Here is a 19,212-nt window from a genome sequence, read left to right as displayed (position 1 = left end):
GTTGCTCCTTCTTTGCAATAGATGCAAATTTGGAATATCGAGCTCTCAAAGGCAGGGTCCAGACACTCTGTTTGTACTCTGAGTGTGTAACATAGCTGCAGGTTCTTCAATCTCAATTCTTATTTCTAATGTTTCTTCTTCAGTTGCATTAACATGAGAACTTTTTGTCCAGAAAGAAACTAAAATGTATAATAAAAACCAAGACCTTACTTTCCTCTTGAAATTGTATTCACCCTAAAAAGTTAAATAGAGTTGTATGAAATATGCAGAATATAATATGTGAAATAAGTGAGGCTGTTTGAGGAGAACTATAGACATAACAGGTGGCAGGCTATTTCACTGCTTTATTTGAAAAACTTATTTATATTGTCTGGTTAAATAGAAAACAGTTTTGACAACTGGATGCTGATTTGAATGAATGAGGTGTCTAGCATGTGCTTATTATAGCTAACATTCAGCTACGAAAAAGTGTGCATACCTGTCCATTTAGAAGCCCATTTAAACCATAACTTGATAAAAATTGGTGCATTAAATTATTTAGCCTTTAGTTCCCTGCTACCCTATTAAAAGTAAAGTTCAGCAGAATCCTGATTTTAAGAATACTACTTAAAATATGCAACAGCTTGGAGGAAAACTGCTGGATTATCTCTAGATTCTCTTTATTCTGAATGAGAGGGGAAGCCACTAGTCCTGGTAACTAAGTGTTCTGCTGCAGGTGCTAACTTCCCTAAGTAGTAGGGAGGAGCAATGTAAAGGCTCATAGACTTTAAGGTCAGAAGGGACCAATATGATCATCTAGTCTGACCTCCTGCACAAAGCAGGCCACAGAACCCTACCCATCCACTTCTATAACAAACTCTAACTAGTCTGAGTGAGTTATGGAGTCTCAGATTGTGGGTGAGACTCAAGCTGCAGAGATACCAACCAGCAAGGACCCCGGGCCCCAAGCGCAGAGAAGCGAAAAAACCCCAGGCCTCTGCCATTCTACCGGAGAAATGTCCTCCCGCCGCCTCCAAATATTGGGTGACAGCTAAACTCCTGAGCAGTGCAAACTCACGCACCACACTCCAGGAAAGAATCTCGCAGTAACTCAAGATCCACATCACAGACCACTGGCACTTACTGGGTAGATAATCAAACGATCCCAGTAGCCAAAAATAAACAGATCCCATTACCATCCCTTCCATACACTTACAAGTTTGTCTTTACAAGCCAAATATTCCTTTTGCCCCACTACTCACACAGAAAGGCTGTCCAGAACTTCACTCCTCTAAGCGTTAAAAACCTTTGTCTCTATTCAAGTCTAACAATTAACTAGTGCCCAGTATACCCATTGTCTTGTGTCCACATGTACAAGCTTAAATAATCCCTCTCCTCCCTAATATTAATCCTCTGATATATAATATATATGAGCAACATATCCTCTCAACCTTCTTCTTGCCAGCTAAACAACCATACTATTGATCTCCGTTCATAAGAAGGTCTTCCATCCAGATCATCCTATAGCCCATCTCTAACCTGTTTCCAGTGTGAATTCATACATCTAACATGGGAAACAGAACTCACACAGTATCAAATAGTCTCACCATGCCTATTATAACGGTACTACATCTCCTATCTTGCTGGAAATACCGTCCTGATGCATCCTAAAACCCATTACTTTTTTAATGGCCCCATATACATTGCACCTATGCATCGCTGTGATCGACCAATACTCCAAGGCCTTCTCCTCCGTTGGCTTCCCAACGAGTGCCCCAATTTAATAACTAAGATGTCTGATATAACCCTAAATGCCATGACCTTGCACTTTTCACTATTAAATTTCATCCATCTACTATTACTTCAGTTACAAGGTATCCAAATCTTCCTGTGTATATCCCGCCCTCTGCGTCTAGCAATACCTCCAGCTTGTATCCGCAAACTTTATTGCACATTCCCGCTTTTGTCGGAAGGTCAGTAATAAAAGTTGAATGAGATGGTCCCCAAAACTGATCCTTGAAGGACACTCACTAAACTTCTTCCAGGCCTGACAGTTACCCTCAGTACAACCCGTGATCTCCCCTTAAACCCATTCCTTATCCCCACCTTTCAAAGTTCATATGATCCCCAGCTTTCCAATTCAACTTAATCCCAGTGAACCGTGTAAATGCTTACTGAAATCAAGGTAAATTAGATCTCACTGCATTTTCCTTGTCAAAATAATCTAGTCACCTTCTCGAAGAAGGAGATGGTTGGGTGTGGCCGATTCTACCTTTTGCAAAACCATGTTGTAACTTGTCCCAATTACCATTAACCTCAATGTCCTTAACTGCTTTCTCCTTCAAAATTTTTTCCAAGACCTTACATACTACAGATGTCAAACTAACAGGCCTATGGTTACTCAGATCACTTTTTTCCCTTTCTTAAAGATAGGAACTATGTTAGCAATTCTCCAGTCGTACGGTACAACCCCTGAGTTTACTGATTCATTAAAAATTCTTGGCAATACCCTATCTCCCACTGTGTAGCAAGCAGCAGAGTTGGCTGGCCACAGAGAGAAAGCAGGTGTTGAGCTTATTAAGGCTAGTGGAACTTTCCTCGGCAGCGTGCACTGTCCTTGAGTTGGCAGAACAATAGAATGCTGTAGCTGTTGGAATTTTGTAAAAGTCATACTATAGTGCATGGAACCATTCTGCAGGTTCTCCATTTGCACCTTCTCCATTTCCTGCAGACACATGGAATCGCATGCTGATGTCAATTCCACTGGTGGAACTCTGGGGCAGTGATGTTACTGCAAAATATACTTCAATCTAACTAAATTGCCATGTGATATCAATATAACTAAACATGTCATTAAAACAAGCCCTCCCAATAGTGAAGATGAATGTATTACTAGGCGCACCTAACGGCCAGGCGTGATCTTTGGTGCAAAGAAAGGGATGAAATTGTGTATGACAGTTTGTTAGCATCTTCTAAATCACACATTCCTCAAGGTCAGCTCCCTGCCAACTTCAAAAAAAAAAAAAAAATCACGCCAGCAAGGCAGAACACAGACTCCTAGAACCAGCTTGGAGCCATCTTGTCCTGTTACAGAAACCACTGCTTTGTAAATCTCCCTGCAGCTGAGTGTGCAGCAAGCAAGACTGCCTAATGTATTAATCTGAACTATGGTGCTTAGGGAGCTAATGAGACAAGGTACACAGAGTGTTTGCCTTGTAAAGAAAAAAGGGAGTTGAGGTATGGACAGAAGAGCATCGTGTCATCACAAGCAGGGTTTAGATGCTAAGATATTTAAGTACCTAAAGATGCAGAGGGACACAGAGGAATTTTCAAAAGTGTACAAACTGGTGAGGCATCTGACTACCATCATCACTCCAAGGCACCCCTCTGCATCTTTTAGAGCCTGTCTCTGAAAATCAGTCCTGGTATGCAGGTGCTGTTTAATATGCTTTCTAACCATTGACACCAATGGGGCCAGGATTTCACTCTTAAGGTCAGATTGTAGCTTTAATCCACAAGCTGTGTTATGGCAGGGAGAATGAAGAGGTGTTGGAACGGGGGTGCTGCTGCACCCCCTGGCTTGAAGTAGTAATAACAACCCAAACACCTTCAGCACCCCCACTTTAAAGAGTGTTCCAGCAGTGCTGCCCCCAGTAAAGGCTGGCCTAGCTTTGCTGGTCAGTGCAGAAAATGGCAAAGCTCTGACCAGCTACTCCTTGAGTCCTCTGGGGAGGTTACTGCCATTCAGCCTAAAGCCTCCACTCCCTGATTTAGACCAGGACAGGGGAGGGCTGCTCTCCTTACTACATTATTCACCAATGCAGTGCCAGGGAAAATCTAGTACTTACACTTCGTAAGTTTATAGTATAGTATCTTTCGCAAACACATGGTGCTTCCAAAAGTTACAAACAAGTGCAAAAAATTACTGTCCCCATTCAAGATTTTATAAAACCACATTCTAGGTATAATAGGGAGCGATGCATTTATGCACAGCATTCTCCCCAAGAACATCCAAAGCACATGCTTATGCACTGAGTTTAGCACAAAGTGGATTTAACTGTGTCATAAACAGATAGTTACAGGTTAATGTCTCTTTTACCTGTAAAGGGTTAAGAAGCTCAGTGAACCTGGGTGACACCTGACCAGAGGACCAATCGGGGGACAAGATACTTTCAAATCTTGGTGGAGGGAAGGCTTTGCTTGTGCTGTTTGTTTTTGTTTTTTGTTCTCTCTTGGAGCTAAGAGGGGCCAGATGTGCAACCAGATCGGTCTCCATTCTTTCTAACAGTCTATCATATTCATAATAGTAAGTACTAACTAGTTAAAAGGCGGATTAGTTTTGTTTGTTTTTTCTTTATTTGCACATGTGTATTTTGCTGGAAGGATATTTTACCTCTGTTTGCTGTAACTTAGGCTAGGGGGGATGGAGTCCCCCTAGTCTATATAAGCTGAAGACCCTGTAAAAAATTTTCCATCTGTTTTACAGAGATAATATTTACTTTTTTCTTTCTTTAATTAAAAGCTTTCTTTTTTTTAAGAATCTGATTTTTTTTTTTTTCCCTTGTGTAAGACCCAAGGGAATTGGGTCTGAACTCACCAGGGATCGGTGGGGGGGAAAAGAGGGGTGGGGGAGAGGTTAATTCCTCTCTGTTTTAGGATCCAAGGAGTTTGGATCAGTGTACCTCTCATGGTAACCCAAGGAGGGGGAATGGTTTATTTCTCTGTTTTAAGACCCAACCAATTTGGGTCTTGGGTCCCCCAGGGAAGGTTTTGGGGGACAGGAAGTGTACCAAAGCACTATATTTTTGGTTGGTGTCAGCGCTATCAGATCTAAGCTAGGAATTAAGCTTAGAAGGGTACATGCAGGTCCCCACTTTTTGAGCGCTAAAGTTCAAAGTGGGAATAATACCTTGACAAACTGATATTCGGATATAGGCACACCTGGTGTTAAAGTCATGTTGGAAGACAGCCACTCACCAGCCATTTGCAAATTGGTGGAAGAGGCTTCACATCCAGCCACACATTTTTGGAGTTCAAACCATCTCTAATGATATAAAAGGTGTTGCTTGTACATATTTCACTACAAAATAGCTGCCTCTGGCAGTGGATAACTTATAGCTCTTATGCAGTGACTTTTGTCAGTCGAGCTCAATGGAGATAATGATAGTTATGTCCATTTTACAGATGGGGAAACTGAGGCACAGAACAGTGCAGTGACTCACCTATGGCAGCAGACCTGTGATAGGAACAGAAACCAGGTCCCCAAAATCTGTCTGTCTGGCATTCTATCTACTAAGCCACATCATGTCCCCATGGATAATACATAAGGACTATTTGATCCTAAACTGAATTCTCTGAGGCATGCAGTGACTTTGTGTTGCATTTACAATAGGACCCTGCTCACTGTTTTCAGGCATTACTGCAATGCAAATACATAATATTATGGAGAACGGAAGGTAGGACCAGTGGTGCAAATAGACTGTAATTCTTACCGGTATGCATGGGCAACTCATGGGAGGGACAAAGGGGGGCACCAACTAAAGGGAGGGCATGTGACTCCCCACATGATTCCTCCCCTCCCTGCCCCCAGCCTGGGGCCCCCAAGCTCTCCCTATCCCCTCCCCATCCCATGTTACCTGGGTGGGGCGCGAGGGGGAGGGAGAAGTCTGTTCTCCACTGCACCAGATGCTGATTTCTGAACTGCAGGGCTCTCCTGGGAACTGCTTTTCTGGCATGACTGTACTGCCCTCAGCCCTTCCACACAGCTGCATCTCCTGTCTGGGGTCTGTAGGCAATACCGGTACAGCTGTGCTGGAGAAGCTGCTGGCACAAGGCGCTGGCTCATGGGATGGGCGGCTCCACATTCTGCTCCTTTCACTGCTGTAATTCTCGGGAGAGATCTGCCGTTGTAAAAATGTCTTTCCGGTACGGCATACTGGCGATAAATCTTAATGGTATGGCATATCTGACCGTACCTCCTTACTTGCACCCCTGGGTAGGACTCACTCACAATCTGCTCATACTAGAATTCATGCTACTGCCACTAGTACTTTGCAGGGATTTCTTTCTTGCCAGATTGAAACAGACTGAAAACAAGCTGTGCCACACATGAGGAAACACAGCACATTCCCCATTGCTGACAGGATAGAGTGGTCAAGAATTTAAAACTTCACCCTCCTGGATTTTTAAGAGGTCAGGATTACTGAAAAGATTCTACTTTCTTTATCCTGAAGCTATTTCTGTTCATCAGCTCTGGCAGCAGCTGCTGTGTGTGCTCCTCATAACTCCCAGGCCTTTCAACTTTTAGAGACAAGGCCTGGGTGGCAGCTATTCAGATCCTAAGTTAATACTGAGCTTTTTGTTATGGTAAAAAGAACCAGCCCTTCAAAGGGCTTCTAACTCAGTGATACTCCAAATATTGTCTTAATGAATTCACAAGACGAGGATAAGGTAATATTAAAGTATGGATTCCTCCCTAGACATTTGAGTGTTGAGATGGAAAATCTGACTTTAACTCCCCAGGAAGCAGCGAGCTTTCCCAATGCCGATGGCAAGATGATCATTTATTCAGAGATACCAAATAATAACAAGGAGGGTTAAAGGATGAGATTAGAGCGGAAAGTCTTTATGTGGCTTTAAGGTATGTGTTTGGCATCATTTAGTGTAAATGATTTGTTGGAGGGGGGCTATTATTTATATATAGTACATTTTAAAACATCCCAAATTGTAATTCCTATAGATATCGCCTGCCTCATTCCGAGATGCTTGAACCAAGCCAGTTAAATCAAAGTTGATGCATAACACAAATATTTTTAGTTTTAGCTCTAATGCAGAGGTGGGCAAACGACAGCCCGCAGGTCACGTTCGGCCCGTGAGACCATCCTGCCTGGCCCTTGAGCTTCTGGCTGGGGAGGCTAGCCCCCAGCCCCTGCCCTGCTGTCCCCGCTCCCCTGCAGCCCCACTGCCACGCGGACAGTGCTCTGTGTGGTGGGGCTGCACGGTCTTGCTGGGCAGTGCGCCAGCAGGGCTGGCTCTGGCCAGGCGGTGCGGCTGCCAGACATGCTGCTCTGAGTGGAATGGTAAGGGGGCAGGGAGTGGAGGGGGAATTGGATTAAGGGGCAGAGGGTCCCAGGGGGCAGTAAGGGAGCAGCGGGTGGTTGGATGGGGCAGAGGTTTGGGTGGGGGCAGTCAGGGGACAAGGAATGGGGGTGGTTGGATTAGTGTGGGAGTCCCAGGGGGCCTGTCAGGGGGTGGGGGTGTGGATAGGGGTCAGGGCAGTCAGGAGGGTTAGATAGGGGGTGGGTCCAGAGGGGGTTGGATAAGGAGCGAGGGGTCCCAGGAGGGAGCATTCAGGGGACAAGGAGCAGGGAGGGTTGGATGGGTTGGGGGTTCTAAGGGGGGCAGTCTGAGGCAGGAAGTAGGAAAGGTCAGATAGATAAGGGATGGGGGCCAGGCTGTTTGGGGAGGCACAGCCTTCCCTACCCGGCCCTCCATACAGTTTTCCAAGCCTGATGTGGCCCTCCTTGCCCACCCCTGCTCTAATGCAACAATATATCTTCAATCTGTGCATGGACCTCTCAGGGCCTAATCCTGAGAGGGGCAAAGTACCTCCCAAATGCCTTCAACTCTCACTATAAATTATCACCAGGAGTTGAGGATACTTAGCACCTTCCATGGTTGGGCTCTAAACAAAGTTCTGTCATGGATTGTAGGCGGCACAGGGCCCTTATTGCTGGGTACTCCTCTCTTTATGAAAAGAATGTGACTTGTCATTGTAGGAATCAAATGCTCTCTGTCGCAGTTCAGTTTTAGACGATTTGAGGGGGGTAAAAATAAATCTTCCTAAGAGGACAAAGCAAGAGAGTGAATCTGGAGGGAAAGGGTCATTAACAGCTCACACTGACAAACTTTACTGAGGCATGTTACCCAAGGAAGGGCAGTGGATACAAAGAAACCAGCTTTTGCTGGCTTGCTTGTAAAAATAAAATTTGAAGCTAAAAAGAGATCTTTTCACTAGAAAAATACTGCTAAATATTTGTAAGCTGATTCTCTTACACTACTAGTTTCTAAAAGAAAACTCTAAATTAAATAACTTTTTTATGGTATAGAAAGGTGATTAAAGTTTCCTCTAGTCCAGGGGTGGCCAACCTGTGGCTCTGGAGCCACATGCGGCTCTTCAGAGGTTAATATGCGGCTCCTTGTACAGGCACTGACTCCGGGGATGGAGCTACAGGTGCCAACTTTCCAAGGTGCCAGGGGGTGCTCACTGCTCAACCTCTGGCTCTGCCACAGGTCCTGCCTCCACTAAACCCCTTCCTGCCCCCTCCACATAGCCTGCCATGCCCTCTCTCCGCCCCCTCCCCCCCGAGTCTCCTGTATGCCACAAAACAGCTAATAAGGCGATGCGGGAAGGGAGGAGGTGGCACTGATTTGAGGAGCTGCCAGTGGGTGGGAGGCACTGGGAGCAGGGGAAGCTGATGGGGGGGGCTGCTGCCGTATTACTGTGGCTCTTTGGCAATGTACATTGGTAAATGCTGGCTCCGGCTCAGGCTGGCCACTCCTGCTCTATTTTTTTCTGATTCCACGTTTTTGCACTGTATGAAATCCTCACGTCAGTCCCATATGCTGTTCTGAACCCACCTGCCTATATGAAGTTTCCTTAGCGATAGAAACAGCATTGACCTCTGTGGTTTGCACGCCCTGCACTGTAGCACGTTAGCTAGTTATGATTTTTTCTAGTTTACATGTTCCAAAAATAACTTGCCACTCCATAAATATTTAGGAGCATACTGTAGGATGGAATTTTAGCTGTGGGACTCCAATTAACATCAGGGAGCTGAATTCCCTCATGCTGCTGGCCAGCTCTACTGACCGGTGCATAAGGAGGGCAGAGCTGTAGCTTTAACTCTTCTTCTGAAAAGAAGTGGAGAGGGAAGTTACTCCAAATGGATCATCTTAATAGTAGCCGCTGTTCTTCCTTGGGCGGCGGGGTTGCCCGTCTGTCCACAGCTTATACAATCCAGGCAAGAGAAGATGCCTGCCCTCCTCCATGCCATATTTTGCATTCCTGTTAAAATCCAGCCCTGATCCTGCCATATATTTAGTGTCTGAATTTATGTGGTTTTGTGATAGTTGGAGGGGGAAAGTAGAGCTAAAAGACAGCCCTTTTTTAAGGCACTGCTCTTCTTTTCCTCCTAATCAGAGCTGTGAGTGAGACCCTGCTTGATTATCTAGGTCACAGGCACTTTCATGTTCAGGCAGCTGGAGCAGCAGCTGTAAAGGCTGATGAAAGTGATTTTTTTTTTTTCTATTTTATTTTTTCCTTCTCTTAGATTCAAATACAATTCCTGACAATCCCATTTGAATTAATCTGCCTGTTCTTTCTCAGAGTGCGCTTAGCTGGACAGTCTCAGGATCTTTTTGCAGGGTCCTTATTGGACCTTCCAAACCCCTTTCCATGAAGCATTCTCCCCTCTGCAAGTACATTCTCTGAATGAAAACCAGACATTTTTCCTGAGGCGGAGGTTCTGTATTGGGTTGAAAAGGAACAAAATTGCCAGTGTAGAAACAGTGACATGCATTCCAAAGGGAGAAAAAAGAATGAATCTCAACAGCTAGGGAAAGTATCTCTGATCCCCAAATCATAACTGACTGAGGTATCACAGGTTTGTTAAAAGGTAAGGTTTAATAATAATGATAAAAACATTAACAAGACATCTAGAAACAGCTACAAATCACACACTGGATTCTACAGTGTAGAACAATGGCTCTCAATCTTTCCAGACGCCTGTACCCCCTTTCAGGAGATTGATTAGTCTTGCATACCTCCAAATTTCACTTCACTTAAAAACTACTTGCTTACAAACTCAGACATACAAACACAAGTGTCACAGCGCATTATTACTCAAAAGTTGCTGACTTTCTCATTTTTACCATGTAATTATAAAATAAATCAACTGGAATATAAATATTGTACTTACATTTCAGTACATAGTATATGGAGCAATATAAACAAGTCATTGTCTGTATGAAATTTTAGTTTGGACTGACTTCGCTAGTGCTTTTTCTGTAGCCCTTTGTAAAATTAGGCAAATACCTAGATGAGTTGATGTACCCCCAGGGCAACATTGCTACTCAACCAGAGATACATGCTGTAGAATACTTACCTGAAAGTGAAGGTCATGTCCTAAGCCATAGTAATTCTAGCAGGGGCTGGGGAACCCAAAACCATTAATCAGTTTTACCCTTTCTAAGAAATCAAGCACGTGTGTGTGTGTGTATGTATTTGCTGACTATAGTTTTTTGTTTTGTTCCCCAAATAGCATTCTGTAATAGCCCTGGAGGGAAAGTACCAACACAAAGATATATTTTATCACAAACAATTGAAGAGGATGAGGGAGAAAAGCCTTCTACAGTTTTATTGTTTTTATATGGTAAACAAAATATACACAATAATAATAAAAATACAGCTCATGTTACAGTAAGTATAACAAGTGATAGTGACAAGGGAGAATATGAAACTGAGAACACCATGGGAGTTTAGAGGGAGGGGCTGACATTGTTCAGCTGATGCAGTGTTGTTCTAGATGTCTTGATTCCAGGATATTAGAGAGACAAGGTGGCTGAGGAAGAAGAAGGGCTCTGTATAAGCTGAAAAGCTTACGTCTCTCATCAACAGAAGTTGGTCCAATAAAAGATATTACCTCACCCATCTTGTCACTCTGCTTGTTTAGCTTGTGAGGTATGATAGGATCACAGCACTAAATGGTAATGCCTGCAGGCTCTCTGCATGGACTTTTCTCTTCAACTGCAAGATCACATGATGCATTAAAGAATATTGTTACAATGGGTGTGTTTTTTGGACAGCCCCCTGTTTCTGAGCAGCATTTCCACTTACAACGCATTCCTATCTCTTTGAGCTTCCTTTACATATCATAGCATAAATAGTTGTTCCGGTGGTAAAACTCTGTACTGATGCTGTATGAAAAAAATGGTCAGTGAGTGGGTCTGTGCTTTCCTTCTTTTATGGGAATCCATTTCCCATTATCTATCTATCACTGGACTATCCTGACATATAAACTTGTTTGAGACTGCAGTGCTAATCTAAGCAGTGGCAGTAATAGTAATCATTTCCTAGGTGATCATTCAGTCTTCTGCATTTTAAAACTTATGATTGCAGGACATATGTAAAAACTTAGGATGGCAAACTTGGTTCACTCATGATGATACCCACCCCAATAATGTGGTTCAGAAATTCAGCTCAGACTTGAGTCATTGCTTTACAATTCTGATTAGGAGCAAATGCAATAAATTATTCCAGGAAAAATTAGAGAGAGAACTGGAGCAGAGAATGGGGGGCACAGACCATGGGAAAAGGTAAAGAAGATCAGAGGGAGCAATTCAAGTGAGAAAATACATCTATATAGATATATAAGGACAAAGCTTCATCTGTTGTAGTAAATCAGTGTAGCTCCTCTGGAGTCCATTGTATCCAGCAGCAGAGGAAGTAGCCTGCTATATATAGGCCACCCAATCTACCAGTCTGGTTTTTTTTCTGAGTTGGTTTGTCCATCCACACCACTAAGCCTGCTTAAACCAAGCTGTCTTTGCTGTACTACCTGGAGCAGAGCCAATGCACTGGAACAGCAGTTTCATTCTTCAGTGCTGCATTAACCTTGGTGGCACCATCTTGATGGCTATCCAGGCTTTCCCCCAGGTAGAAAATCAAGTTTAATAGAAATTTTAAATAGTGATCCTTAGAAAAGCTAAATCAGGCCCCCCCATAATAAAAGGTTCACAGGTTTGAGCTGAGCTACTTTTGCACAACTAAAAGTTGTTTGGGAATTGTGCAAATCCTAAAGTATGGAGATCAGGCAGTAAAAGGCAAACACTACGACAACCCAAGGGCCAATTTCATAAGTGATGTTATCACCTTTCTATCAGTGAAATCATTGTTTTACTAGAATTTGGTCTATCCTGCATCCCATTGATTTCAGCTAGCCCTTACTGCTAGAATCAGATTTCGGTTCAGCCATGCGCTGAAGTATGCAATTAGCTTTAAATACATTTGCAAAATACATTTCAAATAAATACATTTGCAAAAATCACAAGCTGTTCTTGGGATGGGGGGAGGGGGAGAAAAAAAATAACATTAACTGAATAAATTATTCTCTCTGCAGTTGTAGGCCCCAGAACTGCAAGTTCTTGCCCAGAGAGAATAATCCCAGTAACTCTACCTATTAAATAAAAGGAGAAAGGAAAGAATAATTCATTCAAGTTGTGCATCAGCAAATGCCATTACTGAGTTAGATTGAGGAGCTTTCCTATTAACGTCAGTCAAACTGTATGCTGCTCAAGAAAGTCCAGTCAAACCTGCCATCCTTTTAAAGTATTACTCATTAAAAAAAAAATAGCCGCTGATAATGAAACCAAAGTCACCTCCATCTCAATAGTGGAGTAAATGTACACAAACCTTCTCCTCTGCATGGGTAGCATCCTTAATCATATGCTATGAGATGACAAAGTCAGCAATTAAAGGCACAGTGCCCAAATCTGAAAGGAACAGCATGCCAGGGCTGCACAAGCGTCTGTAATTCCTTCCTTTGATCACTACACACAAGAATAGGCTAACACAATAGTGTAAATGATAGACCAGCTGATACTTGAGTTAACCTGCTAGCCTGTCATTGCTTCACAGTATGGATTAGATCTAAAGCTCAAAATCAAAAAAGAAAACAGTCAGTTGTCCAGATCTGCCCAGCCCACATTTCTTTCCTTTTCCATCTGGTCAGAAGAGAAGCCCAATCTCTGATGATCTCTCACTGTTGTTTCTTTTAAAATGGAATCCTATCCAACAGCCCCATGTCGTTCTAATCCCAAGGCGCTCTTCCCTGCTTTGTGTTTTATGCTACTTCATTCTGAAAGTACAAGGATTTGTATTTCACCTATTTGGATTTCCCATACCAACTCCCCTTGACTACAGTTGGTCCAGGAGTATTAGGGTGACCAGATAGCAAATGTGAAAAATCGGGACAACGAGGGGTGGAAGCAACAGGTACCTATATAAAAAAAAGCCCCAAATATCGGGACTGTCCCTGTAAAACTGGGACATCCTGTCACCCTAAGGAGTATGTGGATCAGAGGATAGACCACTGAAATGAACACCTGCAGCTCATCTGCTGCCCAGTTTCACAGATTTCAAGGTCAGAAGGGACTGTTAAATCATCTAATCTGAGCTCTGATAATCTAATCTACCATTGGAATACTTACTCACACAGGCACTGTCTTCAAATTTTCCCTGGGGGTGTTCAACCACTGGTCAGCCCCAGGCCTTGCCCCCACTCCACCCCTTTACCCAAGCCTCCACCCCACCCCGCCTGTTCCTGCTCTCGCTCCACCCCTTCCACCAAGGCTCCAGCACCGCCGCATCTCTTCCTGCCCTCACTCCACCCCTTCCACCAAGGCTCCACCACCGCCACACCTCTTCCTGCTTCTGGCTCCACCCCTGCCCTGCCTCTTCCCTGCCTCCTTCTGCCCCCTCTCCCAAGCATGCACCATCCCCCTCCCTCCCAGTGCCTCCTGCACACTGCGAAACAGCTGTTCTGCAGCGCTCAGGAGGTACAGGGTTGGGGGAGTTGATCAGCAGGGGCCACTGGCAGATGGGAGGGGCTGGGGGGAGAGGGAGGAGCTGGCTGCTGGTGGGTGCTAAGGACCCGCTAATTTTTCTCCACGGGTGCTCCACCCATGGAGTCGGTGCCTATGCTTACTCACATTAATTACCAGTTAGTTACATAAGGAGTCCCACTGAAGTCAGTAAGTGCTCACCAATATGGAGAAAAGATTCCACAGCTTTTGGTGTCTTGTTTTTTTTTCTCGTTCCATCAATGGAAAGCAATCCAGGGTCTTCAGATTTGCAAGGACTGATGTTCTGTATGTTCATCACTGAACAATCCTCTGCTAGACAGAGTAGTTAGTGGAGCAATTGTGCAATAAGATTTCAGAGTGGTTTACTCTTTATTCTGTTTCAAATGGATTTATCATCTTTTTTTGGTAGAACATCATCAAGGGTAGCAAAGTGAGTGGTGATAATTTGCACCATGCTTTCAAACCAGTGTCAAGATTCCTTAATCTGACAAAAGAATGTGGAAGATGCACTAGACTGAAATAATGGAAAATGCTTCATTATGCACATCACCCCCTTGAAGGAGATGCAGATGCAAAACTGTCTGTTTTGTAACAGCTCAATGGGAGGCTTCATAATGACTGCAGTAGGAGGGAATTCACTGTTGACATGGAGGAATAACTATTCAAGCACTATGTGACAGATATGGGAATTTCCTGCAATATCCTAGGGAGATTTTTTGAGTTAAATTTAAGTATCTTTGGGGTCTACTGTATTAAAGGAATGTTGTGTACCAGGCTCCTGCTGGAGGCCTCGCAGTTCTACCACACCCCACTGCAGAAAAGGAGCAGTGAAGGTGGGTCCTCCAGTCCTGCCTGGAAAAATTGCTGGGAATCAGCCAATCAGAGCACAGTAGGCTCAGATAAAAGGAGCTGCAGGGGCTGAGAAGATCAATTGCTGACTGGGACCAGAAGGGTGAAGAGGGACTGAAAGGCTGTGAAATGCCAGAGGTAAAGAGACTGGGGAAAAACCCTGCTCATGCAGGGACAGGATGGGAAGGTCTCCAGGCACAGAGGCCTGGGACAGAGACTCTTGATTAAAAATGGGGCAGAGACTGTTACAAGTTCTCCAGGCAAAGAAGCCTGAGAGGAGACCCTGAGAAGTCAGGACAGAGGAGAAACTCCCCAGGCATGGAGACCTGGATGATACCCTGTTCAAACCAGGGACAGACAGAGAATCCAAGAAGGTGATGGGACAGAGGGGGAAGTAGCTCAGGGAATGCAGCAGTAACGACTATTAAAGAAAGAAGCAAGTGGCTGCTATTTGTAGGGTCCCTGGATTGGGAATTGGAGTAGTGGTTGGGCTGGGGTCCTCCCACTGGCCACTAGGGAAGTGGCCTAAGCCCCAAGATGGCAATAAGACTCTGTACTAAAAACCCAAGAAAGGGACTAGAATTTAAATAGACCTAAAGACAGGGCTGAAGACCACAGAGAGGGCCAGCCATTTGTTGGATTGTGTTACCCCAGAAGAGGTCAATCTCTTTTAGCTATTGTGTGACTGAGTTGGAGGGCTGATGAGGGCAACAGCTGACAGGGAGCACTGCAAAAAGAGACAGAGTGTAGGTTTGCACCCACCCATCAGGAGGCGCTCATGATAGGTAAGCGCACACCATCACAGAACAGTTTATGTATTACTGTGGAATGGGATTGTATGTAACATCTCCAGGCAGGAGATTTGATGTGTGGCCTGGGACTTCAAAGGACTATATTGAAAGTGTGCCAGACTCGAATGGGGCAATAAGTGTGAAGTGAATTTCCTGGGGATTACGTAGGAAGAAGTTAATGCAAATTCCCCATCCACAGTTATACAAAACCCAGCCTTTGGGAGTTACACCCTGAGGAGTGTTCATTATCTATCTTTTCCCAGAGACTTGAGATCAAGGGCTGGAGCTGTAGTTAAAAAAAAAACTGCCCAGCCTGTGTTATGGTTCTGAATCTAAGACAATTATGAACTCGTAACCATGGGGGAAAACCCAGTTGTGGGTTTTGAAGGACTGACTCCTACCAGAGACCAAGGTTTGAGTTGGGGTGAGCTCTGGTAAGCTTTTAGGCATGCATGTAAGTTCTCTTCTTGTGTTAAACATGTTTTCTCTATAATGGTTTCACCTTAAGAATAAATGGGCTTGCTTAGAAAAAACTGTGCAGTAGCCTATAACTGTGGGCAATATGCTGTTCATGGCCTTTGGAAAGAAGGCAAAGTGCAGGGCTCTCTTTAAGCAGCCTGGCTTGCTAGGAATATCCCAGTGTAGGTAGGGAACTGTGCACCTAGAAAAATCCTGCTCAGGAAGGAGGGAGTGCGAGTCTGCCCATGAGAAGTGATGGCTGGGAGCCAGAAACCTTTAGAGTTGATGCCCTTGAGAGACCACAGAAGGGGATTGCAAGAGCAGTTCCCCTGAAACTGTGACACACTATAAATCCATTACTGACTTCGCAAAGCTACGAAGTAGTGAAGGGATCCCTGGCTGCGGTAACCGCTTACATCATCTCTGCAGTGAGTCTGTTCTGAAGCAGCTGTGAGCGTGTATTGCCTAAGGGGTGTAATGGGAACATTTGCTGTTAGGCTAGGAATCAATAATAGAGTCTAGGGAAGAACACTGCTGGGTGAACACTGCAAAGCACTTCTTGAAAACAGAATTTTAAACTGACTTAGCTTGTGACACGTTTATACCCCTTTTAGGCTCACTCTGTACAAATGTTTGCATGACTGAGTTTCAAACCCTTGTGAGAAGTGCATTTTAAGCATGCACACTAGGATGCTTGCAAAAAGCCTGGGTCACTGGCCTTCCCCTTCCCCATTCACATGCTTATTATTGTCCCTAGGGACATGGGAAGAGGTAAAACTGTGAATATTATTTGTTTCAATAACACTCTGACAGTGTCTTTTAGTCTGTAAATTTCTGTCTGTAAATTTCAAGCAAGCTGTTTTGTAAACATGTTAAAAGATGCTTTGACTAAAACCGATTTAAATAGGATGTGACAAAACACTCTTGGTTTGTCATCATTGCTGGGAAGCCCAGTTCTCAGACGTGTGCATTTTGGGCCCCATCCTGAGTGTGTTCATCTTCCTTTAGCTTCCTTAACTTCGCTGGGGATTGACAGTGCTCAGGATCTCACAGCAGGTGCTCAGAACCTTGCTAGATTAGGCCTAAAGCCCATTAAACCATGTGAATGCATATTTGATAACAATGGCTAGTGAATGTTAATGTGTGGTTCCCACATGTATAAGACAATGTGGGCTAGTTTATGCTACTCTTACTCAGACTGAGTAGAAATACACCTCAGGAAGTTCCTTTGAAATACATGAGACTATATCCAAATTACATGGTTAATGGGAGTAAGGATGGCAGAATCTGGCCATATATAATTAATCATTTTATCCAAGGTTATGTGAATTACTCTAAGAGCTGGGTGATAGTTCTGTCTCTCTGCTGTGTGACCTACAATAAGTTACTTGACTGTGCCTCATTTTTCCCATCTGTAAAATGGGCATAATGAGACTCGCCTTCCTTTATAAAAGCACTTTGAGAGCTACAGATAAAAAGAATAAGAGCCAGATATTAATATACACTGAAGAAAACTTGAGAGAAAAGATTAATTACACTTTCCTGATTGTAATAAAGCATGTGTTATGTCATTCTCAAATATCTCCCTGTGAAACCCTTCAGGTTTTTCCAGTCTTATTTAATTTTAGACTACAAGGTATCAGTGACTCAGTAGTAGAATTCATCCTCGATTTCATGTACAGGGGAAATAAAATTATATTGTCTGAAGTTATTACTCACAAGAAAATGTCATCAAGTTTGAATGCATGAACTAATAGCATGTGCCCTTAAGAGACTTACTCTTTCCCAGATGAAAGCCAGTTAACTGTGAAATCTCAAGGCTAGACGAAGGATAGACAAATTGACTACGGATGATTTTTATTCTGTCCCATGAACCAAGTTTATTCTCTGTATAGATCTATGTACATGAAGGATCTAACAAGACTCTTTTCCCTCTCCCTCAGCTACTAGCTGTAATTTGTGCTTTCTTGCATAACCCAGTAGGTATCATAATGCAGTTCTTAACAGTGCTGAAAAACTGACCAAAAATAATGTGTATTCCCAAAGTTATTGAAGAATGGTGCAAGCAGTCTGTAACTCCACTCATAACAAGTGGAAAACGATCTGTTCAAATACAAAGAATTTTTAAATAAAATGACCTCTGATTCCTTAGGCCCATTTTCAGATGTCTTTACTCACAATTTGAGGTACCTTTTTCTGCAGACTGTAGCAGATCAAGTATTTGTTGCCATGGCGCCTCTTGCTGGTCATCCGGGAATTAATTCAATTCCAGCACTCAGAGCGCCCCTTGCTGGCCAGTTTCTGTCCTGCCTCAGGCCCCATGTCCCTCCTGGATTGTGGTGCCCTTTTCCTTGGGTTCTGCCCACAGCAGTACCCACACACTCTGGGTCTCCTCTTCCTGGGGAACCCCCAACCCTCTATGCCCACCTTGCCTCAGTGGCTACTGCCAGTCATCATCTAGCCCCCTTTCTCTGGAGCAGACTGCAGTCTGTAATGGCCACTCATCACAGGCAAGGGTTGGACCTGCTGCCTTTCTAGGCCCCGCTGTCTCCCTGCAGCCCTAGTACTTCCTTTGGCCTTCAGCAAGGCCTCAGCCTGGGGAGTCGCCAGGGCAGAGCTCCCCAGCTCTGCCTGCCCTTCCCCAGCACTGCTCTGCTTCAGGTGCCCCGTGGTCCCAGGCAGCTAGGTCCTTCCCACTCCCAGGCTGGAGTGAGACTGACCCAGTTCCTCCCTGAGCCCTCATATCAGGGCAGGGTGTGGCTGCTCTGAACCCCTTTTCTACTTGGATCCCAGCTGCAGCCCTCTCCAAGGGTTCCTTTAACCCTTGCTCTCCTGGAGTGGGGCAGCCACCCCACTACATAGACCCATTAATTTCTCCAGTCCAAAAGCAGTAGCAATGTCAACTCCACTGGATTCTGTAAATTTCAGAATGGAACACTTGGTCATCTTGCTGTGTTGCTATGAACAGAAACATGAGCTCAACCCAAAATGAAATTCCAAAAGGCTAGAGTCAAAACAAAATACTCACTATATCATGAAATACATTAATTTCTTATATTGCAAGATAGTTTCAGAAACTATGTACTAACTTCCAAATACAAAATAATGCACAATACTGAAGGAAATTCAGCTTCTAAGGGCAAAATTCTTCTCAGATCAGCGGGTGGATTTGGATTCTAATATTCTAGGTACCCAACAGAATGTAAGGCCAATGGGTATTCTGCATTTCTGGAAGAGAAATTGTAGGTGAAAAACACCATGTAGATCTAAGGAATGACTTTTGCCTCAAATGTAGTTGTTGTAAGATATTTGTTTGGATCAATTCTTAATGTTGTTAATGTTTGCATTGAAAGGCAGCATTGCTACCTATGTAAGATTTCGGGATTGTCACTGTGTGTCTGAGATTCTGAAGCCTAGAACATCTGAGTCAGTGTGAAGCAATGGAGACAGCTATAAGCATGGATTGGAACTCTGTTGTTGTTGTTGTTCA

Source organism: Chelonoidis abingdonii, chromosome 7 (assembly GCF_003597395.2).
Source record: "Chelonoidis abingdonii isolate Lonesome George chromosome 7, CheloAbing_2.0, whole genome shotgun sequence".
In the NCBI taxonomy this organism is placed as follows: domain Eukaryota; kingdom Metazoa; phylum Chordata; order Testudines; family Testudinidae; genus Chelonoidis; species Chelonoidis abingdonii.
Note: the sequence above shows the minus strand (reverse complement) of the source record.